This window comes from Haliotis asinina, chromosome 1 (genome assembly GCF_037392515.1).
Source record: "Haliotis asinina isolate JCU_RB_2024 chromosome 1, JCU_Hal_asi_v2, whole genome shotgun sequence".
NCBI classification, from domain to species: Eukaryota; Metazoa; Mollusca; class Gastropoda; order Lepetellida; family Haliotidae; genus Haliotis; species Haliotis asinina.
The window spans coordinates 79,335,618-79,361,529 of record NC_090280.1 but is presented as its reverse complement, the minus strand read 5'-3'; the positions used below and the strand labels follow the sequence as shown (position 1 = coordinate 79,361,529).

At 40.0% G+C, this 25,912-nt stretch overlaps 1 protein-coding gene across 4 annotated transcripts in view; it reads left to right on the top strand.

Moving 5' to 3' along the window:
- The window catches only part of LOC137297848 (sodium-dependent dopamine transporter-like), a 112,137-nt gene that overhangs the window by 30,982 nt on the left and 55,243 nt on the right, over positions 1-25,912 (top strand). The window contains exon 1 of one of the 4 annotated variants that reach the window (XM_067829827.1): positions 13,073-13,158. The exons of 2 other annotated variants lie outside the window; for them this stretch is intronic. The gene's annotated coding sequence lies outside the window, so the exon portion shown is untranslated. Of the gene's footprint in view, positions 1-13,072; positions 13,159-13,372; positions 13,459-25,912 lie in introns of those variants that run through there. One more of the 4 variants, XM_067829820.1, reaches the window with a different exon arrangement.

Below are 25,912 nucleotides of genomic sequence, written 5' to 3'. Positions count from 1 at the left end.
CGGGCGATGGGGAGATTATTGGCTTTGGGTGCTGGAGAACTATTTTATGGATCATTATTTTTAGAGTTTTTTTCTTTGAGGCCTACTGAGGACTACGGCAGCTACTACGGTAATTGTGTCTCACACGTATACCTTTCCCAGGAAGCGGGTCTAACTTTGGTCACTAGTGCTAAAGCTGAGTTTTAATTTCTTCGAAATAATATTCTGAGAAAGTAACATTTTTCTTATTGAGCTGGTTTGTCTTAAACCTAAACTTAACAGGCTGTTTTACTGTTCTTTGTCGACAGACATTTAACTGTTTTAAACGTGTTCTCATGGTTGTAGCCCATTAGTCCTAATTAATGGGGCCATCGTTCTCATCGCGATATGGCTGTGATATTGCCTATGCGATGTAAACTTTTAACTCACACATGTCTTTAATTGAGAGATTTCAGATGGTCTTTTTAAGAAAAAAAGACCAGTCTGGATTATCCAACGAAACAGGCTCCATGATGACAGTTTCTAAAAGAGAAATAATTAAAACGGAAAAAATATGTCGCTGTGATGACACCAGGTGCTCTGAAATGTGGAAGCATGTGTTTCCCTCTTAGTAGAAGCTGATTTCGTGGTTGTCGTTTTCGAACGTAAATGGTGTCTTATATCAGAGTCAGCTGTCGAAGCACTCTTAAATGCTTTAGAGAAGGTTATTGTCCAATACGAGATCACGAGATCAATATGGAGATTATTACTTAGGAGTCAACCTACTGTAGATAATACGCTAGAACGAAAAATGCTTTATATTCCCGTAATATTATCAGTTACATCTTTTTTATGAAACCGAAATAATGAAACACAAAGATGAAGCGCGAACTATTTAATTTAGATATTCTTTGAGGAAATGTTTGACGTGAAGATCAAGGTTCGTGAATCGCCTAATTCGCAAGCAGTTTAAAAATGCATGGTATGTATTTTCGACACGCGCATTTTAGAACCTTATAGCCTTGTTTGTGAGCCAGATAATGAAGAGTTATAAATAAATTGCCTTACTTATATTGACATCAACCTTGCTGCTTTGCTAGGTCTTTCTTGTCAACACAGGTTGCAGAGGATTGCCCTACATCCACATCAGAATTTACTGATTTACGTACATAATTTCGGTAATGTCCCCAAATCACCTAAAACCGGTTTGGAGTTATGTTTCATATTTCTTTGGAGTTGGGCGCTCCAGGAATGGAGTCTGGGATTCGGGTCCATGAATCCTCTTAGACTGTTCCTTGGAAAACCGCACACAACCCTACTGTACTTCAAGTCGCCACATTGCTATATAACAGGAAATCAGACTTCGTGACAGACGTTTTCTGCATCAGAAAGTGTAATACTAAATATGAATGTGTTACATTTGACAACTTTATAATTGGCACCGCATAATCACTGCTTACGGCCGTGGAGTACACGAAGTCCGTGGTCATGACTACTAGTTGCCCGATTTCCATCTTTTGTGGAAGCCAGGATGGCTAAGGCAGACACTGTGTGTGTGGCTGTGAGAGTGCGGGTTCGAATTCTGTATGTTACTCGTAGGGGATCCAAAGAAGGATCCCTTCCTCCCTTGTCCTGTACATTAATTAACTGACCGCTGAAACTTTCGTGAAAGTGAAGTGCACACCTCCTCTTTCTGAAGAATGTGCACGTCCCTTACACACACACACACACTCTCTCTCTCTCTCTCTCTCTCTCTCTCTCTCTCTCTCTCTCTCTCTCTCTCTCTCTCTCTCTCTCTCTCTCTCTCTCTCTCTCTCTCTCTCTCTCTCTCTCTCTCTCACACACACACACACACACCATAGCAAGAGTACTTTGGTAAAAATCATCGTGTCCCAATACTGTAATTCGATCATGTTGATCACTGGGTTGTGTGATTCTGACTCGATAACGTACAGAGTGAAGCCACATAGCTGTAACAGTGCGGCGCTAAAGAACAAACAAAACACAAAATATTCCCGGTTTGGCGTTACTGCAAGACAGGACGTACATAACAAGGATACCGTCTGTGATAATGAAAGTAATTATTAGGGGTTAGTACTGTCGTTGTTGGGGTGTACACTTCGGGAGTCACTTCTATCTCAACTTGTTGTATTTCCAGTATCATGCGTGAAGACATATTTCTTTCTTTAATGGTTTGGTGATGTGATTAACTCAATAGACGCTAAAATCAAATTATCATTTACAAATACCACTTGGAGGAAACATATTAACCTTATTTGAACGCCATTCAACGCCATATTGTGATCTTGCTGTTGCTAAAAGCGGGGTAAAATCATACTCACTCACTCCCTTGCTCAAATGTACTCAAAATAAACCTGCACACTGTAAGCAAGAATCCTTGAAATGAATCCATGAATGAAATTAATATGTATATAAACATAGTGAGTGCGTATGGTTTTACGCTGGTTTTAGCAATGTTTCGGCAATATCAAGAAAGGGGAATCCGGAATTGAGCATTGCATCAACTTAGGGAATCGAACCCGAATCTTCGGTGCTGCGAGCGATAAACATACATCGACTGAGAATGAGGAATTAATACAATATGCTCTAACGATATCAACAGGTCAACATAGTACCGAAAACATTCACCAGCTTCAATTGACACAACATTAGTTCCACTAGCACCTGGGCTAGCATCAACTAGAGAAGGTGACAATTCTTAATTTCTTATCATGATAATGATTTGGAGTACATTACAGCTTGTCATAGTTTGACACACTACATGTCATAAACAGCAGATTCACCTACATCACCTATTTGTTGCGTTTATGTTTAGCACAAAAGTACAGATGCATAGCCTCGCAAGATCAAAATGCCCAAATTAAAAGTCGGGGGCCAACGTAAAGTTGCTACCGCCACATCACGTTAGACATCACCAGCATCACGAGCATCACCGGTAATGTGACCTTCCAAGGTCATCCGTGAAACCTGGCTTTCCGTTCAATGGATGGTCGTTGAAATGTGGAACAACAACCCAGTCTAGGATTCCAGCGACGTATCGCTGTTCAGTGCTAGTCACTCTAATCGTCGCAAGGTCAAATTTACGATAATGTGAGGGGCGGCTCTAAACAGTCAATCGCTAAACGGTACTTGCTTCTAAATATTCCTTTGTGCACGTACAGGGTCTGCGGTGACAAGCACCAGCTCGACCACCGGTCATTAACGAAAGAAATCGACTTTTGTCCTTTAAGCGGAGCCTTCTCCATGATCTCAAATTCCCTCAAATTCCACCTCTAGGGACAACAACGGCTGTCTGTTAAGTCGTTTATAAAATCCAATCACATCCCAAATCCAAATCCCATGTCCTTTGCAGAATAAAAAATAATTCAAATAAATTAAATATAATTAAATAAAAATATAGATCAACATCTCCAATATGTAACGCCTTTCTGTGCGTGCTGTAACATAATGTCTTATCCACCACCGACTTCGCTTTGTGAGAAGATGCTAGATGTCCCCCGTATCTCTCCGTACATAAACCACTGCTTCTGTTATTGGACACTAACATTCTGCTGCTCGTCACATTACCGCACTCACAATTACCAAAGTCCCCATCATGTTCCCTTGGCGTCTTGAACCTAGTTGCATTAAGCTGATATGATTCTTGGAATGTCCCTAACACTTTTCCATAGAGTGACGTTCCCTCTTATTGATCCTGGGACATCAAAGGCAGCGCTGTGTACATTGGGAGCCATTAGAAAGTAACCATATACCTGGTCCTGAGACGACTCAACTCGCTTCTATCATAGTTCCTGCCCGAGACGAGAATATCCACCTGGATATGCTTGTGTTTTGTTCATTATCTAATTGTCCACATTTGTTTTGATGTTCGTTTATTCTATTTTTTTGTAGGTGATATTTTTGTGTTAGTTAGTTAGTTAGTTAGTTAGTTAGTTAGTTAGTTAGTTAACAATTTCTTTTTGTTTTATTTTGTGGGGTTTTTTGTTTTGTTTTGTTTTTGGGTTTTTTTTCTGTTTGTTTTAATTTTTGTGGGGTGGGGTGGGGGTGGATGTGGTGGCGATGGTACTACTGGCGGTGTACCCACAGGCACTGTGCATTTGAATTATAAGCTGGACAGGACTGAACTCCAATATCACCTTGCATACCGTGTGGATTAGGGGCTCCTTTCACTAAGCAACATTTTCTAAGGTTAACCTTAACTCCCATTCTTTAACATTGCACTAAGGTTACCTTAGGGACTTACGATCACCTTTGTGCTTTGAGAAAGGCGGTCTTGGTGGTCAGACTCTGTGACTCAACAGATTATGTGTCGTCGTTCCCCGTGTCGTTGTTCATGCTTCAGTCACTGGCTTGTCTGATCTCACCTTTGTTTGTCTCATACACAGAACTGAATGTCCAGGTCCGATCTCGTATTCGTGTCATTATGTCAAATTCAGCGTCGTTGCTCTTGCGTTCAATCATGGGTTTGTGTCATCCTGATTGCATACAGGATACGGTACACAGGATTACAACACTTACAAAACCATGTTCTCTCTATGCAGATTATTTGGTTCTCTGACTTTACTGTCATCGTGTCATACCCTCATATTAGCCTGGTGGCTACTGTGTGAAGCCCAGGTTTGAGTGTCCCAGATGTGATATTGCTGGAATATTGCTAAAGGCAAACTCGCTTAAAAACTCACTCTATCTGTTTTGCAACCGTATGTTCCTGCCTATGTAATGTATCCTTTGCATTTATGCCTGTATGTATCTTCCCAGGTTAATAAACTCCATGCAGAAACATAATGTCTATTAAGTGTGACCTACAGCTGAAGATAAAAACGTAAATACATTTATTTTATTGAGCGCCTTTTACGGAACAGCTTACCTTTCTTCTCCCGCTGAAACACAGAAGTACTTCCAGGAAAAGGTCTTGTCTAGTTTTACAAATCCTTCACAGCAATTAAAACAAAAGACACCTTCCTAAGGATTTCAATAGTCTCTCCAGTACAAGGCATGTTACAACACATAGGCCATTTGATGTGAGTCACGGCACTTCGACGTTTAAGCAGGGTATATCTATCACCAGATATATGGCTGGAAACCTACTTATATTAAATCCTATAAAAGCGTTGAGTAGCTTCACCGTTGTTTATGTGTTTGCTAGTCACTGTCGAGGATGCTGGCTAATAGACAGAGAAAGGTTGCAAGCTTATCAGTTGCTGGGATGATTGTGACTTTCACAGCAGGGTGTTTCTTGATTGAGTTGGGGGACAGGCGAGGGTTCACCTGAGGTGCGGAAAGACGGGATGAGCCATAGACAAACTCGCCGACTTAGATGTATTACTTTCATTTGGTCTGGGAAAATAAGCCAAAATATTATTGTTCGCCGGGAATGCAGGACGTCTGGAATTTTCATGAATTGTTTTGTTTTTGTTTGTTTCTTTGTTTGTTTGTGTTTCTGTTCTTGTGGTGTTGTTGTGATTCTTCTTTCTTTCTTTGTCGCATTGTCTTTGATTTGCTTTTGTTGTTGCTTCTCGTTACTTATTTTTTGTTGTTTAATGCTTCGTTCTGGATTTTTTTTTCTTATTCCTTTTTTTTTGTTTTTGGTGGGCTTTGGGGTTGTTGGGGTATTTTGTGTGTGTGTGATGTGTGTTTTGGTAGGGGTGGGAAGAGAGGGGGTGTAGGGGAGGTTCCAGATCAACAAAAATTGTTCGGCTTTTTCGGAATAAAGAACTGTGTCTCGAAAACATTATTCATATTGTGTTATATGATATTGTGTAAAACCATACTCACTCACTAACTCGCTCTAGAGTTTATTCAGGGCGTTTCTGCAACGTGAATTTTCATGTTCATACAGTATACGACTGTGCAAAAACCAGATCGCATGTAAGACGAACACATTACTGACAAGATACATTTGCGTTTTCTATATGAACCGTTACCTTTGTAAAGCAATTGCATGTCAATAGATGATCCGAGGATATCACAGCAAGGCTCAGCTAAAGGTACACAACGGTACTTTGTGCAGGGCATGACCTGAACTTAATAGCTTTACGATGTCCGTGCTCATCAGTCGGGCTATATTCCCCACTGCCCCAGTAGCTCTCCACTGTTTGTGTTAACCTTCGGCATGCTCCATAGATACTTAGTTCGCAGATTAAACAAACTCCGCGTTCTGATATTTTAATAACCTGGTGGAACATACCTAATTTTACCTGCTAGTATTGATCGGAGCGTTTATAGTTCTCCTTAATGGGAAATCGGTGACCAGTGATGGCTGGCTGCTTAAATCTTATTTATTCGTTTACGCCCTGTTTGGGGATTACACGTCTACTTAAACTTTATCAGATTTCATTTGGACCGTGGCTTCAAATGGTAGCCGATATAATATGGAGTTTGTGTAAAACAATGTTACAGACGGTATTGTCCTGGAAGATGGGAATTTAGTAATTGAGTGAAGTTAAATGTGGTTTGTAGTTGCTGTCAGGATCGCGTACCGTGTATCCATGTGTGTGTGCGTGCGTGCGTGTGCGGGTCTACTATTTAGGACCAATGCTTGTTTTTGTTAACGCCAGTCAGTACCTTCGTTAAACGTCGTTTGATATGACAAGACTGGGACAACTGATAACCCACTTTCCGTACAGTACGGAATAAAAATGGTTTTGTAAATATCTTGTTTTGTCCGAAAATATTTTATGGTTTATTTATGCTTCTTCCTGTCAAATTATCATTTTCCTTAAAGAAAGAAGGCGATATCAAGGCGTGTGACACTACTTGAAATGGACGTCACACATCAAGTCGATGTAGGGAGTCGAACCCAGCGAACGCTTTAACCACTAGGTTACCCCACCGTCGGAATATGCATAGAAAAACTGGAACATCATTTCTCTTAATCGGTGATATATTAAAGCTCTTTTGTGAGATTCTAACCCCCCAAAATGTTGAGCCTTCAGCGCCGTATTAAATAAGCCGATATACAAATTTTCAAATGATTGATTACTTGATTAATCAGTGTGCACACTCAGTGTGTTCGAAGTAACTGCCCGCCCGCTAGCAAAATGCTAGTTGACCTTTGCTCAGGCCTCTCAAAGTTACTGAAGCTGTTCCGCCTGGCTAGTGATAATTTAGGAGCTGATCATGTTTCCTGAATCCTGACTTGCTAATTTTAACGGCAGCATCATCCCAAAAAACATTAAACAAATAGGCAAATGCACAAAAACTATCTAAATAGTAAGCAATAGCATCAACAGTCACTTCTGAGGGGCATGAGTATTAGCCGAGTGATTCACCGCTGGCTGAAAGCAAAACCCAGACGGCTAAAGAAGGTTCTCCAACCCCAAGAATCGGGGGAAGTAAGACATGATGAGCAGATAGATTTACATGAACATGAGGCAGAGGGTGGTGAAGCTCAACAGTTGAAGATTCTGATTGTGACAGCTGCTATGACAGTGATGGCAGCATCTCTGATGCAGTCTCTGCCAAGTTAAAATGGGTCTGGAAGAGTTTAATATTCCCAAGACTGCCAAACGCATCACCATTTTGCACGATGTTAGTTACTGTTCTTTTCACAGAATCAGGTCCACCTTCCTCCTTGAGCCTTGCTGCTGGGCGAATAGAATCACCCATTATTCGAATGGTATTTTCGAATGTTAGAGTGAGTGAGTTTAGCTTTACACAGCACTCAGCACTATTCCAGCTCTATGGCCGCGGTCTGTAAATAATCGAGTCTGGATCAGACAATCAAGTGATCAACAAGATGAGCATCGATCTGCGCAATTGGGAACCGATGACATGTGTCAACCAAGTCAGCGAACCTGACCACCCGATCCCGTTAGTCACCTCTTACGACAAGCATGGTCGCCTTTTATGGCAAGCATGGGTTGCTGAAGGCCTATTCTACCCCGGGACCTTCACGGGTCCAGACAATTATGATGTGGAGGATTCTTACAGTGATTATGGCTGAAGTCCTTAAGATAACATAATTTAATATGAAGATAATTTGAAAAGGTATGGGTATTCTTAGAGTGTGTCCCATCAATGTCGGAGACTTAGAGCTAATAGTCTGAAACAATTAATTTGTGAAATGATATTTTCTCATATGCGTTGTTTTATTGTCTATAAATTATCATGAATTATACTTACCAGTAAAGTGTCTGAAGGGCCAGTGAAATTTCTGGGTAATTAGCCCCACGAGCTAGTGACAGTGTGTCGGAATCTATTTGTAACGCTGTGCCGCCTTTGTCTGTGAGTGAGTATGATTTTTAGTCAGTGTGAGCAATATTCCAGCAATTTCACGGCTGGAAACTCCAGAAATGAACCTCATACACTGTATGATTTGGGGAATCGAATCCATGTCCTCGGTGAGACAGGCGAACACCTTAACCACTACCCCACTATCTCCATAATTTCACAAATCTAGGCGAATCCAATGAGCGACGTCGACTTATCATACGTATGTGCAACAGATTATGTTTGCAATGAACACGGTTATAACGAGCTAACGGATAAAAAAACTATATTAGTTTAGCCCTCGTGTACATTTTAGTCAAAATGCGTAAAACGAACAACCGTTATAAACGAACTAACGGATACAAAACTCTGTTTAGCCCTCGCATTGTAAATTTTCGTCGAAACGCGTTTAACGAACTCCGGTTATAATCAGCTAACGGATACAAGAGATTGTGTTTAGTCCTCGTATAGTACATTTTAGTCGAAATTCATATAACGAACACTGGTTATAACGAACTGAAATTAGTGTTCCTTTTAGTTCGTTATAAGCGTGGTCTACTGTAGATACGATTCACCATCAAGTAGTGATGATGGCAAGTGTTCTCGAAAAAATATCGATGCTCGCATCCATTTGACAGTTGGAAAGCTGCAGCTGGAGTCATCCTTCGCCGCCATATTGCAGAAATATTGCTGAGTGCGGCGTAAAAGAAAACTCGACACACGGTTGGCGGGTTCGATTCCCCACGTGGATACGGTATGAAGCCCATTTCTGGTGTCCCCCGGCGTCATGTTGCTGGAATATTGCTATAGGCGACTAAATCACTCACTCATTCACTGAATCATATGCAGGAATCAAATAATTTGGTCTTATAAATAGCTCCGGGTCAGACAGCGTATGCGGTTATGGATAAAAATCAACGCTCATCATATTATGGGATGTTAGTGTGACATTTGGAATAGTAGATAGCTTCGAGAAATTCAGATGGATGCTGTATGATATGAGCATACACAGACATCATATGGCCCCAAAATAGCTTTGACAAATTCGGATGGATGTCGTATACCATGAACACATATAGGCACCTTATGGCCCTACAAACAGCTTCGAGAAATTCAGCTGGATGTCGTATGATATGACCATATATACAGGCAACTTATGGTCCAATAAATAGTTTCGAGGAATTCAGATGGATGAAGGGTGATAAGACCATATGTACAGGCACTTTGTGGCGCAATTGAAAGCCATAACAATTCCAGATTTGTGTTGTGTAATACGAACATATACAGACACCTTACGGCCCAGTAAATCAGAGAGGAGGGACGTCTTGTGATGGGAATACGTATAGGCACTGCTTGACTTATAATCGAGGCCGTCAGAGGATTATTATGTAATATAAGAACAAGCACTAATGATCAGTAACGATTACTTTACTCCTTTGATGTAAGCAAGGATTACAATTTTCTCTCAGACATGAATATATTTTTGCGGAAAGGATGGCTCCTAAATTCTCCCTATATAACATAATAAAAAGGCGCCCAAAGATTTTCTTCATTTTCAGAACTGCTTTAATCTAGACATGGCACATATTCTACACCTACATGGCGTATACTGGGTATATTTGTTACAGGGTCTGTTTGGCAGACTAATGTAAGCCTGGAATTTGACATTAATGATCTTCGTGTATCAGTTGAGTTTTTTCTTTTGCACTAATTCGAAGAAGTGTGTTTAATGTTGATTTTATACTTACTATTTATCCTCAATGTATTTTAATGTCACTTACAGAGCGATTGGATCAATAAACTTTACCTCAATCAAACCACACTGGTCTGTTTCTCGACCCTGAACGTGGACGAACTACACAATAGCGAACTAAGCACTGTTTATGCTCGAGTGGAGTCGATAGGTTTGATTCATACGGCTTGGTGGAAGATAACAGCTGTTCTAAGTCGGTGGTATTTCCTTTCCCTCTTTATCTTGTTACTATTATTTGAAATCAGAACGAATGTACGTAAGCTGTTGTTGACAGCTGGTGATTTTATATTACTTCGTCAAAATAGTGAATCAGTTCTTACACTGGATACGTGTTTTTCGGTTACGGCAAGGTTTGGTTTGACGACACATTCAGCAGTATTACGACAAGGTAGAGATGTGAGTTACATCGCGTGATGAGTGATTTGGTTCTTTTTCTTTTTTTTTTTCTTGCACTCAGCAATGTTCCATCTGTAAATAATCAAGTCTGGACCAGACAACCCAGTGATCGACATAATGAGCATCGATTTACTCATGTGGGATACGATGACATGAGTCAACCAACACAGCGAGTCCGACCACTCGATCCCTTTAGTCGCCTCTTACACCATGCATGGGTTACTGAAGATCAATTCTAACATGGATTTTCATGGGGTTGTCATGACAATCATAAATATGGCATAAAGGTTAGACATATATATCATGTCACTTTTTTCCGTTTTTCACCTTCTTTGTATTTAGGGGGAGGTTTTTGGTTTTTTGGTGTGTGTTTTTCAGTTTTTGTTGCAATAAGCAAATCATAGCTGTTCAGCAATAGACAGCCAAAGGTCGTTGAAGACCAACTAAAACCCGGCGGGATACAAGATTACGTTGCTGAACACCAATCCTATTTCGGATACTCCTTCAGAGAGACAGCTACGGGTTGCCAGAGATCAATTCTAACTCGGATCTTCACGGTGGGAGACAAGCATGGGTTGACCAATTCTAATGCGGATCCTCACGGCAGAAGCCAGCCATGGGGGTGGTGAAGACTAGGTCTATCTCGGACCTTCATGGCGGGAGATAAGCGTGGGTTGCTGAAGGTCAATCATAAAACCTGGATCTTCACAAGAGATAAGCATGGGTTGCTGAAGACCAGACCAATTCTTACTGAGATCTTCATGACGAGAGAGAAGCATGGGTTGCTGAAGGTCAGTTATAACCCAGATCATCACGGAAGGAGATGGAGTGCTGAAGGCCAATTCTAACCCTGATCTTCACAGTGGGAGACAAGCACGGGTTGCTGAAGAATAATTCTTTTTTTGATCTTCAAGGGGATCACTATGGGAGGGTAATAACAGACAGCATTAGAAAGGGCAGCTATATCAGTAAGACTACTGTTGTTTGAAGGCCGTGGTTCTACCATTTGTAATCATGCCACACATTACCAGTCGTATCTTTCTGAGGAACGATAGAAAATGTGTCGATTTCCTGATCCCATGTTTCAGTCATGTTGTCAGTAAAATGTAGTCAGTGGTGGTAGTAGCAGCAGCAGAGGTCATCAGCATGACGAGCGAACGCTTTAACCACTAGACTCCCTCGCCGTCCTTATAGCAATGGGTGAGTGAGTGAGCTATTGTCACATCGGCAGTATTTCATCCATATGTTGGCGTTAGCATTTAATTGTAGCAACTAATGGTAAATCATAGAAACCCGTGAACGAAGGACGGTAAAATAACTCAATTATTTCCCTTGTAGTAAGCAGTAGTAGTAGTAGTAGTTGTTGTTGTTGTTGTTGTTGTAGAAGCAGTAGTAACAGCAGTGAATGAGTATGTTTTTACGCCGTTTTTAGTGTGGCATTAAGTTGTAGTAGTAGTAGCAGTAGAGACAGCAGCAGTAGAGGCAGTAGTAGTAGTCGCAATAGGTAGCAGCAGCAGCAGTAGTAGTAGTAGTAGTAGTAGTAGTAGTAGACGAAGAAGAAGAAGCAACAGTAACCACGTAGTATTAAATGTGCGACTACTACTACTACTACGACCAATGCGACTGCAGATAGAAATAGTGGAAGAGGCGAGATGTTTCCGATACATACAGACACACTCCAGCTGTTTACAGGTATAGACAGCATGGCCATGTTAAATATAGTCTGTAGGTCTTCAGTTTTGTAACCAAACTCCCTGGTTCAAATTGTTTGCCGACTGAAAAAAATCCGACTAAACGTCTCGGGATCCGTTACTGTTTAAAGTAGATTGATACCACTGCGATCCTCGTGTTTTCGCAATAAACACTCATCGTTTACCAAACCCTTCATTCAAGGAGAGCTATTCTCGACCCAATGAGCTAGTCATACTTTGCCTGACATCAGATGTCTGTCTTTCTGTACAGCTGGGAACTACAATGAACGTTGGTGCTCCTTTACGGCGGGTGTTCAGACTTAAATACAGGTGGCCGAGCGGCGGCTTTGAATGCTATGGAATTTGTCCGCGTTACCAATTTCACTCGCAGTGACAGTGACCGTCCACATTACTATACCGTTATCCATAATCGATTGCTCTCGTTTGCTCCAATCTCAAGTCAAACTTCTGGTCATATTTATGAACGCTGGAGGGTCAGTGGTTTGTGGACATTATATCATAACATCCCCAGTGGCCGAGTTCGACCCCCAGGAGGTCACTGGCGTCAGCAGCAGTCGACCAGTCTCCAATCATAAACCGTCTCTAAGTTCGATCACTGATCAGTCTGCGAATCAACGCGGAGACGAGAAGGGTGGGATTTCCTGATACCTGGGAGACCAATATCGTGCCTGACTTTCCATGAAACGTGATCAGAGCCAGATTCGCGGCAGTAAAGCTAATATTTGATCGTGTATTGTGGTGACAGGGTTATGCTGAGGAGGAATACAGCACTAAGTTGAGAAAGCTAGACTTCGGAGTTTGAAGTCGTTCGTTCTACAAGTTGAGAGTTTTACCTCTGGGGTTTCCCGCCTCTAAGTAACAGGCTCTGGCGAAGCCACGTGACTTGCCTCTCGCAGCAGACGTCGCCCAAGTGAGGCAGACGACAATTCCTAGAGGGACGTGAGTGCTTGAAGAAGGTCGGCTCAGGCTTACTTGGATGGGCTTTCAAAGAAAAAGTAGCCGGGCCAAAATCTTTCTTCAAAAAGTTATGAAGTGTGTGGTCTCAAAGTTTCTGGATGTTTAATTGAGGACGTCTGGACAATTGTAGCGGCACAAATAGGATTAAAGGTGAGTTTAGCTCTAAAACTTGGTGCTTTGTGATTAGGACCTGTACCTTTGAAGACTTGCAGAAACAGGGTGCATGGGATTCGAGCCGTCTCATTCTTGATTCTGTGTCAACAAAAATGATTACACAACCCTTTTCATTTACCCAAGTAGGTCAGACACGCAATTGGAGTCATTTGTTGCGATCATACGAAACAGAACCATCACAAGCAGACGACGCGCAGAAAGGCGCACACCGCTTCATTCGCCGTTTCCTTTATGTAAAAATAGTTTGGATCACGGGAACAGAACTCTCCAAATCAGGTATGTTAAAGTTCTGTATAATATCAAAATAAGAAATATTGCGTACCTTTGTAGTGCATTTAGGTCACTGATAATGTCCCTAAAAGAGTTTTACACTAGTACTTGGCGGCACCGCTAATTTGGGGGTCCATTCATATTTTTTTTCCTTTCTAATTTTGTCTTCCACACCAAATGGAATCTGTTCCAGAAAATAAGAACAATTCTTTGGTGTTAATTTTTTTTTTGTGGGGCGATTCTGTAACTTTGGGAAAGGATCAATGCATAAAACCTAAAGTAAGTATCCTGTATAGTACTAGCGTTCTCTCATAGCGTTTTCGTTGTCGTCGACGTCACCGCTGTGGCCGTCGTTACTTAAAGTTTCTGTCCCCTGTTTACCCTGGCGGTAAAATGAATTACTTTCAAATACTTTGTGCAGGTCGAATCAGTTCACTGTTCCATTAAGCGTATTTGTAATACATTAAGCTAATTGCAAGCGCTGCAATGTGACCGGCATCGATGCAGGTGTTACCTTTATGTTTCATGACGACTGTTTCAGCGTCGATTAAGACGTGATGGCGAAGTTCATAGCTCTTGTTTTACTGTTCATAGAATATCATGCATTACTCGAGTAATCAACAACTGGAAGTAGGAGGCAGTTTGTAAAGATGAAACCGAAATTTAGAGTTAGTCAAAGTTATTTTCATTTTTGAACATGATTATTTAACTAGAAAATTTACGATTACGTAAAAATCATAATTATGCATCTATGTTAGAAAGGATTTTTACTTATCGTTTCATATAAAATTTAGCTGCAGAAATAATAATTATAAATACGTCTGTGCCCTGTGTCAGGAGTACTACGATTCTCTTGCCTGTATCAATCGTAATCGTATGATGATGTGACGACACGATTTGCAGTGAAAAGAACCCTTAATCTGCTTGTCGCCGATCCCTTTAAAATGGAGTAGTCGGCGTTCTAATTGCGCTATTGATTGTCCAATCCCTACCACAAACATTCAAAACATTTCTGAATAAGATGAAAAATCGACTTCTACTCTTCTCACGAACACGTTTCTAAAGTGTTAACATATTCGCTGTTTCGGTTGTAACAGACTGGTAACAGCGAGTATCAGCCTGCAGCCATGTTTATTAGTAAACAATATCCATTTATTTGCGCAATGGGACGTGATAAAATCACGTTTGGAATCAACTGTTATGATTTATTCTTCAGTGCTGAATAATGAAGAGCAACAATTTAGAAAACGAAGTCATTTCATTTTTCGCCTAATGATACGGCACGAAATAGGGTATAATACAGTGTAAATATTGGTGAAGCTGCTCCCCAAATTACTAGTGTTCTGGCTTGCCGATACAAGCACGCAATAATACTATGACCCCTTTTAGACAAAGGATGCTTTGCCAGTTGTGGTAGATTTACTCGATGGCGAATGCAAAGTAGAGTCACACGAAACATTATTGAGAATCGTTAAATTACTCATCCAAAAAGTTGGTTCAATTAATCACGGAGGGAGGTTCATTGTAACATGCGTCGTGAAGGAGAGACAATATCAGTTGATTTAGTTTGATGTTGCCATCGCCATGTTTTTGGGGTTTTTTTCAGTGAAAACTAGAGTAGCTTGTCTCGATGATTTGGTATGGTTTTGATGGGTTGTATTTGATTTCTAATTTGATTACCGTGTATTACTAATGCACGAACCTGCATCTTTGGTCGTTGTCCGAAGACCTAGATTTGGGTCATTGTACGATGGACGACATCAAAGAGAGATTTAAACTCTCGCTCAATAGTTACATAAATCCACTTCCGGTTTGACTGGGGTTTGTTTCGTGGAGTAAAGTGTCCGTGCGCTCGACAAGCATACACCTTATGAGATAATCTTGGATGAATGGATTGAATGAACAACTTCAAAGGGACTATATTCACACCATGTGGTCTGTTTTTAAGGGAACTAAGTAGCGGTGTTTTTGGAACAAGAATCACGTAAAACATTTCCAAATTTGATTCAAATTTGACAATAATTAGGTCAGATGCCATTAACCATTCTCACTTTTTATAAATGATGGTTCGACGAGCATAGTAAAATTTAGGTTCTTTAAGTTCGATTGTTTTTTAGTGATCAAATGACTTGGCTTTGAGTGTATTTGTGACAGATGCCACCAGGGGCAGGATACTTTTATGTTTTCGTGACCTCTAGCATCACGTGATCCAGTCGGAATCGTACAGCCAGCTCCTCTTCAGGAATGTGTTTTTGTCAATTCTATTTACTTCGATACAAACTTTCATATGAGATCTGACAAAGCCCTCCACGGGTGACCTCGTCTTTCGAACACTCCAATCAACCAATCAGCGTCGAGTCTTCAACATTCCAGTCAACCAGCATTCACCATTTTGGGTACTAATGATCTAGTAAAAGCATATTTGAAAAACGTTTCCATAGAAGGTGCTATTTGTATTCTGAAGACAGTTTTTCTTTGGATTATTTGGTTTGTTTACAGAACGACGTCTTGTTTCGTGACGTCAGACACGTTTTATGCAAATTAGGTATGTGACAATCAACGAATGTATGCAGGTCCTTCATCCATATTTCGCCCAATAGAAGTTCGTGATCTGGACATATTTCTTCCGCTACCAGTTTTCCATTCACGCTCAAATGCTTTGGTATATCAAGCACCGGACGCTTTACACCTACACACTCTCGTTTCTGAGAGCTATGGTCTTACCATCACACAGAGATTAGTATCGAGGACCTATATATTACCTGTAGAGTGTCTCGCCTTAAAGTCGAGATCTCTGAGGACATTGCAGTTGACGCTGAAAACTGTCATCAAAGGACGGAGCCACGAAGGAGCACTGATACATTCCTGGATTTTTATGAATTATTCAAACTGTGAATGTTTCTTTAGCAGTATTTGAATTAAACTGGACACTTTTTAAAACTATTTGAATCAACGCGATCCGTTATAGCACGCATTTGAATTAAACGGGTCACTTTTTGGAAGTATTTGAATCGAAACGGCTCTTCATAGCAAGTATTTGAATTACATCTGTCACTTTTAAAAAGTTTTATTTAAAGATTTTGTTTGAATAAAAAAGGGCACTTTTATGCAACACTTGAATCAAGACAGTCTGCAGGCCAGAAGCACTATCACTCAGAATGTGGATGTCGACGCTTTGTTGAAACCAAGGCTCCGTCACGCTCATTGCAAAACGATGGATTACACAGGGCCTCACAGTTAGTGAGGCGACAATCCTGGAGGTATATGTAAACTCACTACTGTGTGGTTTGATATATTCATAGTAACGTTGATCTGTATTGAAACAAGTGACCGTGAAATATGGATGAGGAAAAACGTATTTTCATTGACAAATGTTTAAATGCTTATTCATCGCAGTGCACGTCCTGCTTGTCCTCTTTGACCGGCCCCATTAACTTGAGTACTTTGATCAAAGGGATAGTCCTGTGCAGAATAGTCCACGTGTGACAAGGGTGGGTATAATACCGGATCCTCGTCATTGGAGACTAAAGAGAATCGGGTGGTCAAAATGTTCTATTTGTCTGATCGTATAACAGTTCCTGGCATTCATAACTGTTTTTCATCCAACAATGAATGCGAGAAAGGGTATGGTTTTAGCAATATTCCAGCAATATCACGGCGGATGTCACCAGAAATGGGCTTCACACATTATATCCATGTCGGAATCAAACTCGGCGTTTCGGCGTGAAGAGCGAACGCTTTAACTACTAGCCTTCCCCACCGCCCCTTCATTCAGCAATCATGCACGACCATATTAACATGTACAGGTCGCTGTGATGATACTGAAATATACAAATAACCCAACTGTGTTCGAGGATAGTAAACTTTTATCCTTTGCTTGACTTGTTACTCTTTCAGTCGAGCAAAACCACCAAAACCATATTTATCGGCACCAAAGCCCTTCCCGATCGTGAAATGACTTCATTCAATCGACTGAAGTTATTTAAATACAGCACATTGTGTCTATGCTACACTTGTAAGACCAACGAACACCTGATTGCTAAGCCCTGAGCAACCCGTGCTTGAGTATCATTGGCTGTTTTATTGACATGGCGCTCAGAAACAACAGGAGCTGCTCTCATGAACCGGCAATATTGATCGTCAACGATATTCCCATTTCCCCAATTTTCATTGTCCTAGGGCACTACCGTTTGGAGTTAAAGTAGATATGGCACCTACGGCAATGTAACAGGGATAGTAAGCTCTGGCAATCCTGCTCCGTAACAGGCCATTGACGTCCGTACGTACAGGTTAATTGTTGTACGATACAGACCAACCCACCGACGTACAGTATCAATGAAACTTTTCACTTTTATTGAGAACGACAATCAACATTGATTTGGCTTTACTGGTCGAAAAGCGTCATTGTGATTGTTCTCGTGGATTTGTCGCCACCTTCTCGCAGGGAACACAGATATTTTCAGTTCATATCAATAGTTGGTACAGTTTTCTCTGACTGTGCATTATCTATTGTTGCCGTCTTGTCACGTGATGTATTGATGTGTAATGATCAGTCAAGGGTATCAAGGCAAACTAAAGCACTCATAAAGCATATTTACAAATAAAGATTTAAAGAACTTAAATTTTACTATGTTGGTCAAACCACCATCTGTTCCTTTATCAGTGTAAAAAGTAACCTGTGGCAAGGTAATTATCAATTGTAATATTAAATCAAGTCTATAGAGTATGAGTATGAAATTAATTTGACACCATCCTACCATGTTAGAAATATGGATTTATGTTGATAATACAAAATGAGTTTGAATGATACATATTGTGTATTTTGTGGCACATTTAAAAAAAAATCACATATTTAAGAAGAATTGAAACGACTGAAACTGTCGGGGTTTGTTTTAAATACTGCAAAAGATACACTCATATTTGGATTAATTTGAAACATGTGGAAATGCTTAAATTCTTCAGAGTTTCAATAATAGCTGTTAATAGTTGTGTATTTAGCGATTTGGGGTACTTTAGTGAAACTTATATTATTTAAAATGAGCGATTTAAGAACGATTGGAACGATCGTTTTCTTTCAATACTGCTAAAGAGACATGTTTTCATTAATTTGAAAACTACATGTTAAATGCCGTTTCGTGGCCCGTCATTTTTAACCTCCCCATTTGGTAATTTCGATTATTACGAAAGAAACCGTACAGTGAGTATGTATTTCCTCCTTAATAAACTTTTTGGGTTGGTAATGTCTTAGTTCTCTGAAACGACATGTGCTTGTTCGGTTTATATGTTAGTTTCTCTTACTCCCGAAATCTTACTTGAAATCAGACATTATAAAATAAACTAAGCTGCCCATTTGGTCTTCGTTTGCGTGATTCAGTTAAATAGTAATAGAATTAGTATTAATAGTCTCTATACTGTCCATATTTACGTCATATATAACGAACTGAGAAGCTATCATTTGTTGGAAAGTTGACCACAACTTTTGTGTTGACAACTGTTGCTTTGATATACACCTTCCTGGGAAAAGAACGTGTGTTGCTGAAGGACAACAAGTTAGATATTTATCATTATTATTTTTATTAAAAATCCAGGTCACGAATAACTATGTAATTTATAACAAACATATTACAAAACTGTTAATCTATAAAGTAGAGTTTACTTGTGAATATATGTCTCTCAACAATTCAGTTGAAATATCGTGATAAGAACATATTTGTGTCCTCTAATAAAGTATATATCTGATATCGTCTACGTCCATTGCTACCATGAAACCACTGCCGTTAATGTCACGTCAGCTGAACGATTCACACGTTATGATCCGCCATTTTGAAAATGGCGTTACGTTGAGCAGTGTTAGCCTTGGAATACTGTCACTCGTTTTCAGAAACACATTTACGTTCAACAACAACTCCACGTGAGTACATCCACATATGATGATCACTTTTAGTCCTGATACTTTTGTGTTGTTTCGACAGTTATTCACGCCTTAACTCAGAGTAGACATATATTACAATATTACAGAGATGACAACAGCATTAGTGGAACGCAGACGGAACCAGAAATAGAAATCACAGTGAAATGTAGATTAATGTTTCATGAGAATATTTGTGTCCAGATTATGTGAGTGATTTGTCACGTCACAGCTTCTTGTCGGCTTAAAGTGAAAGGAAGGCAATTTGTGCTCAGGTCGAGGACACTGTTAACTTACGATATCGGGTAACTGTGCCTGAATGTAATATTATAGACTGGTATGTGACAACACTGACAGAGTACCGTTTTATTACGGAGCCACATATAACAAGAGACATAAGCCTATTTGCCTTATACATGTACGTGTTTGTGTGTGTGTGTGTGTGTGTGTGTGTGTGTGTGTGTGTGTGTGTGTGTGTGTGTGTGTGTGTGCGTGTGTGTATGGAGAGTATGATGGTATGTCTTTGGGCGTGTGTGTGTATGTGCGTATGTGGGGATACTGCGTATGGACGATGTGGATGTATAATGTCGTGGGGGTATGTGAAATGATGTGTGAAATTGTGTGTGATGGTGTCTGTGTGTATGGGTGTGATAGCTAATTTGTATTTGTGTATTGGCGTTTGTATGTTTGATGATTTGTGTGTGACTGTTTTGCGTGTAATGGTGCGTTTGTGACAGTAAGTGTACTGTGTGTTTTTAGATGAAACAGATTATGTTGGAAATATGTGTGTGATTGTATGTGTGGGTAATGGTGTGTGTGTGTGTGTGTGTGTGTGTGTGTAATGGTGTATGTAATTGTATGTGTGTGTAAGTGTGTGTGTCCGTGCGTGTGTGTGTAATGGTGTGTGTGATTGTACGTGTGTTATCTGTAAGTAAATTTTATGATGACCTGCATAATAACCTTTGCCTTTACTTTTACAATGCACAGGAGCCTACAGGTCTTTTATCAACTTGTTAACTGAAAATAACCGAACAGATATGTAAAGTATTTGTACTGTAGTTAGAACCGTGTATTATAGGCGTCAGTTATATCTGTGATTTTATGATAGTGTCACATAAGCCGATAATTTGAGATATTTTACTTTAACCATAATTTTACTTTGGATTCTTAACTGTCTGTCTGTCTGTCTGTCTGTCTGTCTGTGATGGCGCACATACGAGATGGTGTCTATGTAAATTATGTCTGTGTCTCCATGTTTGTGTGTATCCAGCTATGTTACGTCTACCTGTAGACGATCCATTCTAGACCAGGCAATGTAGTGATTGATGTTAGGAGCATCACTCCATTACTGGCTGAGTAAATTGACACCCATTAACCAAGACATAGAGTCCGACCACAACAACCTCAGGTTACCCAGAGTCTTTCTGGTATTATCTCATGTAATTATATCAGTTTTTCCTCTAATGGTCCTCTTTCATACTTGGGTTGTACATACATTTTAAGAGCCGTGAAGATCTAGAACTGGTCTTCAGCAACCCATGCTTGTCGTAACGGGATCAGATTGTCAAGATCGCTGACATGGTTGACACATATCCCAATTGCGAAGATCGATGTTCACGCTGTTGAACGATCCCACTTGTAACTAATAATATTGTTTTTAGTAACTAAGAGTGTAATTTACGTAATTTCTATATTTTGAAACCCATCATCAATAGTCAATCTATCACTGGATTGTCTGGATCCAGAGGCCTCTACATTCTCGATACGAATGGCCGAAGCATTATGAATTATTATTTGAATTTTTATCGCAAAAACGACAATAATCGATGAGTTCCACATGGAAATTATAATGGCCGTGCGATGCAAATGTTATAGAAAGATCTTGTAATTATTTAATTCGCGTGTTGTTTTTAAGCCACTGTTGTATGAGAAGAGTACGACTTTGCAGCGTCAGGCAACAAACACTCTTGTTTACAAATTGTGTGAATGGTGTATGGTTGCGGGTACATCTCGACATAGTTTAAGTTACAAAGTTACAATTGTAAGTTACAATATCCACGTCCTATGCAATGGAGAAGACGCTTTACGTAAATATTGTCTGGTAGACGAGGTTAGTCAGAGATCCGAAGTATGTAAAACGCGTGCAAATAATGGCCATCGATAAATCAGATCACAATTATACTTAGTGTGTGAGACTGATTAGACGGCGCTTTTAGCAATATTCCAGTAATATTACTGGGGACACCAGAAATGGGCTTCACAAATTATACTCACGTGGGAGGCGAATCCGAACCTTCGGCGTGACGAGCGAACGCTTTAACCACTAGGCTACCCCACCGCCTCACTTAGTGTGTAGTTAAGCGCATGACTTACTGACTTTCGATGAACACCTGTTGTCAGCATAGATGTTCTGTGATCCATTCAAATAGTTTTTACTACCATTTTACCTCTCAGTAAGATCTGTTTCGGCGGTGGAGTCTCTTAGTGGTTTAAGAGTAAGCTCATCAGGCCGAAAACCTGGGTTCGATTCCCCACATAGGTGCAATGTGTGAAGCCCATTTCTGGTGTCCCGCGCTGTGATATTCCTGGAATATTGCTAAAGGCGGCGTAAAACTACATTCACTCACTCAGTTTTTAGGGGATAATCGAGAATGATACACTCTCTGGCGATGACATTTTATAAAGTAACTACATGCACGATCCATCGAGGGTACAAATCTCACAGGACATACGTCTTAGTGCAATCACGCTTGTCTGGGCAGCATATGATCCCTAAAAGCAGAATAAATTTTTTTACAAAGACTAAATTTGCAATTTAAATGTAATATTGACTTTATGAAAGGAACCTTCACACGAAATCCAACGCATATAAATATTCTATGAATGTAAATATGACAATAAGAAAAAAATGACTTTAAATATTGCTATTGATTGTTAAAGGTTCCGTACCAATTTCCATTGGGAGGCTTAATAGTCAAATATGAACAACAATCCCATCGTGGTAAAGGGTTCAAACAGTGCCTAGTGGACATAGTTTGACAATTATCTCCAATTATTAAGCACAACAGATTGTTCGATTTATTTTCAAGCACCAAGGGCGCCGTGTGCTTGGGCCAATATATCGACATGCTGTATGCGTTGATCGTGCAAACGGTACAGCATCTGGAACGACGGTTCTGTGTAACAACTGTGACTGTAGGTACGATCGAGATCAATAAAAATCAGGTAATGCATGTTGTGAAATTTGACAACTTGGTTGCCATGGTAACGTCATGACTAGTGGCATCTATGGAAACAACAGAACATGTCAGATGAAGATACGGATCCAGTGGCAGTTTTCTGGAATCTGGCGCCAGAGAATTTGGTCGGATGCATTTGTAAATGAACTGAGCTCTTTGGAATCTAAATTTACATTCTTCTGTTGTGTCACCGTTTCAAGACAAATAATGCATGTGTACCTATGGATTATGGCTTGAGTTTTGTAGTCATATGATATCAATAATCCTTTGTGTGGTAGATGAACATTTAATCCTTCTACTATGGAGGGAGTGACCAGAAACGTCATGGGCTATTTGAATTGAGATTCATATCAAATATTAGTTCAAATATTGTTTAGCGTCAGACAAATCCACAATATTCTGTTTGAATGCATAACAATCGATATTGTTTTATGTCATTTACATGAGAATTAGTCAACGTAATACAATTATCGATACATCGATTACTATACGTTATATTGCATATTAATGATACATTGCGCGTTTTGAGAGATTTTGTCGATAAACGTTTGAGGTCTAACTCATGATTGAAAGATACTTGGCGTTTCTGCGCATAAATATTCGATAAAAAAGCACTGATTAATCTGAAATGTTCGTACATTCGACTGACGGTTCCATTCGAGGAAAAAGAGGAAAAGAAATCGTTTCCGAAAACAATATTGTGTTATTACAAAAAGAAAAATTTAGCTCAGAACAAAGTGAAATATCAACAGAAGAATCTTCTAAGAGTACACCCTTGCAGTACAAAATAGGGAATCATAATACTAATCAGTCCTACAGTCCTGTTTTAACGATTTCAGTGCCTCAAAATGCCGTGTGCGTCGATTTAACGTGATTGTCCTAGCGGGATGCCTGTCTCACTAGCTCTTTTGGTTCCGTTTGTCTCGAACTACAAACAATTCAGCATCAAAGCTATTATTGAACAATCGCAAAGAAATTGTTCACTCCAATTCCCAACACTATCAGAAATAATCTGTAGTTTAAAAATGAGTTCGGTTATTTTTTGTCCCAAAATACCGTGTATGACTGTGAATTAACCTGATGATCCCAGCAGGACGTATATCTTGATGGCTGTTTTGGTTCCTTTTGTCTCGAACTGAAGACAATTCAATATCAGCACTATACACCTATTTACGGAATAATCGGTGTTGGAGTCTTGTAGATTTCTCACGGTTAAAACAGATTATCTGTAGTTTAAAATGAAGAGGTCGAATGATCCTTAACTCCTTTTGAGTAGTATATTTTCGATGTTCTTTGGGACATCGACCAGGCATCGGGAAAGTGAGGGGCCATTGTGCACATTTGAATAAAAATAGTCCATTACAATTTTGACGTTTACTGTTGATACAAGGGCAGTGGCCCATTCTGAATTGAGAAAAACGGCTAATAATCCTGAAAAAGACCCATTGTCAAAGTTCTCTGTCCCAATCCCTGATCGCCATGACGTTGTTGTGTACCATGGTTTATGTACCGTTATGAAAGATTTCACATTTTCACATGGCAGCGTTGAAGGGCACATTAACACTTCCCCATGTGGTCTAACTGATCAGCATGCTCGCACGGTCTTAAGACATCAGCACATTTGCTTTTATCCTTACAAACCCTTCGAAGTGGATGGTTATCTTTGCTTGAAATGACATTAACGATGACTCGGTAGGTGATCGACTTCAAAGGATTTGATCACCCGACCAACATTGACAGAACCATGGAATCATAGGATATCTCAAAATGTCACATGTGCGCCGAATTTGAATGCAAAGGAGCGAGTGAGTATGCTTTCACGCCGGCTTGTGAAACCTATTCCTGGTGTTCCCCACGGTGGTATTGCTGGAATATTACCCAAAGCGGCGTAAAACCTCACTCACCCGTCACTTTGCAATTTGGGGATGTTCTAATTTGCCTCTTCACTAAAGGTACCCTCGAAGACCAGAATTGGTGTCCAGCATGCTTGAAGGATTTGACAAACGGGATCGGCTGAGATTTCACATTTCATCGTATTCCACTTGTGTTGTTGATCTTTTGATTGTTTGGTCCGGTGACGATTATTTGCACACAGCCGCCATGCAGCTTGAACATCGCTGATTGTGGCTTTAAACAAGCAAACGTACTTGACAACGGGGGATGTAAGGTATGGCCCTGTTTGGGAAATTTTCTGTTCAAAAGAGCAAACTTGAAAATTACCAAACAAGTTCATATTGATAAGAAGTCTCCTCTACTTTACTTTGCCAGTTCTGGAACTTAAGCGTGGCTCGACATCAATATATGCTTTACGGAAGTAAACAGGGACCTGACACAAAATAAATGTCTCAACACTGGGCGAAAACCTGCTTGAAAAACTGAAGTAGAAGGCTCTAGGAAATCTTCCAAAATATTCTGTTTTCTAAAATAGCACACATTGCGTTAGTGCCTATTTGTTCAGTGCTGCTCTTTGACCTGAATCTGAAAAGGAAAATCTTTGGTTCTCGTTTGTTTATAGAAAACATTTGGTAAGTTTCATAATGATTTCTAAAAGTTTTGTTCTATTCTAAAAGTATGCTCAGCCTGTGAACGAAAAAGGTTCCCTATCCAACCTTGTCCTTTGAACGCTTTTAATGCAATTCCAATTGCATATTGATTACATATTGGAAATAGCGATCAATGGTGATTCATAAAAACCTGCTTCTAATATAGCCTGAGTCGTACAATCGACTCTATTGTTAGCAGATATCATTTGTGATTATGGAAATGTCTGGTGTCGCTTTTCTCTACGTTTGTTTTCTAATTACAGCATCGGCAGTTGAGCGAAAGGTTTGTTTACTATTACAACCTCTTCATCTGAATCAAATGGCTACCTGATGTTTACTGTTACAGAATATCACTATCAGTAGTACATGTTTTTTGTTAATCTGAATCAGAGCGTTACTTTTACAGAATAGCCATCTCAAAGTTATGTTTGTTTACTATTGCGGAATAGCCATCTAAACGTTACGCGTGTTTGCTGTAACATAATAGCCATTGCTTGTTTAGCATTGTAGAATGTCCATCTGATCGTTACGTTTGTTTGCTAATCTAGAATGTCCATTTCAAAGTCATGCTTGTTTACTATCACACTATATCCATCTCAACGTTACATCTGTTAACTGTTACAGAATAGCCATCTGAGTGTTACCGTGTCTACTATTCTAGAATAGTAATCTCAGCGTTACACTTGTTTACTGTTACAGCATAGCCATCTCAGTGTTACCGTGTCTACTGTTCTAGAATAGTAATCTCAGCGTTACACTTGTTTACTGTT